We start from the raw sequence: 2,130 nt of genomic DNA, 5'->3' as shown, positions 1-2,130 counted from the left end.
GAGACTGACTCACCCACGGCTGAGTCCAGGCGCCCGGGAAGACTTGACAGGGAGTGAGTGTGTGACTGCAGAGAGGCGTGGAAGCACGGACGGAGGGACAGACGGACGGGCGGGCAGGGGTTGGGGGGCAGGCGGACGGACAGTGGGTGGGTGGACAGATGGGGTGGCTAAGGAAGGAGGATGAGCAGATGAACCCCCTTGGCACAAACGTTACCTTCACACTGAGATGTCCCTTGACATTTAAAAGTAGAACGCCCCAACCATCCAGCTACCTCCATCCAGGTTCTCAACTGCTCTACTTTAATCATTTAATTTTAAATGATTTTAATTTTAATCATTTTTTAAATTTGTTTCTTACTTCTTTCTTGTTGTCTGCACATCGCCTGAGCCACGGTGCTGGTGCCTGGGGGTGGCTCAGGAAATCCACGCTGAATGACGAGCTGGCGGGCGATGGGACGGCGGAAGATGAGGTGGAGGGACGGTGGGCTTGGAAAAACAGGTGGGGGTCCACGGAGGCCTCTGGTTTTGAGCTTTAACCGACCCTCAGAAGGGAGAATCTGCTTCTCAGCCTCCTTGGGGGCCAGGAAGGGAAGGGGACAGAGGGACAGCTGAGGACCGGAGAGGCTGTGGTCCCCCCGGCCTAATGCCCACATGCTGGCACTCCAACTGCACCCGCAGGGCAAGAGCACGAGTGTCCACAGACACGCGCACGCACGCACACGGGGTATTCTCACGCCTGCAGGCACTGGACACACACCCCGATGATCCTTGCACCGGCACTCCCTGGTGGCGCTAAAGCCAGCTCTGTTCTGAGAGCTCCCCCTCCCCAGCAGGTCCTCCAAAGCGTGTGATCATTGTCCCCACTTCACATCAGGACCTGGACCCACAGCTGTCCAAGGACTCAGCGAGGGCCACCCCACCACCCTGCACAGAGGCCGGGGCCGCCAGCCAGCCTAGCGCTGCATGGTGGGACCCGCTCTCGGTGACTGGAGAGGGCTGCTCCTCTGGAGACGGGGTGGTGGGACGCGCTCCGCACTCACGTCTGTTTATTGCGAGACAATCGCTTTACAACCTCGTGTTAGTTTCTTCTGAACAACATCGCGAATCAGCCATGTGTAGACACATATCCCCTCACCTAGAGCCAGACATTCTGGAGTGCGAAGCCAAGTGGGCCTTAGGAAGCATCACTACGAGCAAAGCTAGTGGAGGTGATGGAATTCCAGCTGAGCTATTTCAAATCCTAAAAGATGATGCTGTGAAAGTGCTACACTCGATATGCCAGCAAATCTGGAAAATTCAGCAGTGGCCACAGGACTGGAAAAGGTCAGTTTTCATCCCAATCCCAAAGAAAGGCAGTGCCAAAGAATGTTCAAACTACCGCACAATTCCACTCATCTCACACACTAGCAAAGTAATGCTCAAAATTTTCCAAGCCAGGCTTCAACAGTACATGAACCGAGAACTTCCAGATGCTCAAGCTGGATTTAGAAAAGGCAGAGGAACCAGAGATCAAATTGCCAACAGCCATTGGATCATAAAAAAAAGCAATTCCAGAAAAACATCTACTCCTGTTTTATTGACTATTCTAAAACCTTTTTGTGGCTCACAACAAACTGTGGGAAATTCTTAAAAAGATGGGAATACCAGACCAACTGACCTGTGTCCTGAGAAATCTGTATGCAGGTCAGGAAGCAACAGCTAGAACTGGACATGGAACAATGGACTGGTTCCAAAATGGGAAAGGAGTATGTCAAGGCTGTATATTGTCACCCTGCTTATTTAACTTATATAAAGACTACATCGTGAAATGCTGGGCTGAATGAAGCACAAGCTGGAATCAAGACTGCTGGGAGAAATATCAATAACCTCAGATATGCAGATGGCACCACCCTTATGACAGAAAGTGAAGAGGAACTAAAGAGCCTCTTGATGAAAGTGAAAGAGGAGAGTGAAAAAGCTGGCTTAAAACTCAACACTCAAAAAACTAAGATCATGGCATCTGGTCCCATCACTTCATGGCAAACAGATGGGGAAACAATGGAAACAGTGAGAGGCTTTATTTTCTTGGGCTCCAAAATCATTGCAGATGGTGACTGCAGCCATGTAATTAAAAGACCCTTGCTTCTTGGA

This window comes from Bison bison, unplaced genomic scaffold (assembly GCF_000754665.1).
Source record: "Bison bison bison isolate TAMUID 2011002044 unplaced genomic scaffold, Bison_UMD1.0 scf7180017864360, whole genome shotgun sequence".
Taxonomy (NCBI): Eukaryota; Metazoa; Chordata; class Mammalia; order Artiodactyla; family Bovidae; genus Bison; species Bison bison.
The sequence above is the reverse complement of the archived record's forward strand: the minus strand, read 5'-3'. Positions refer to the sequence as shown.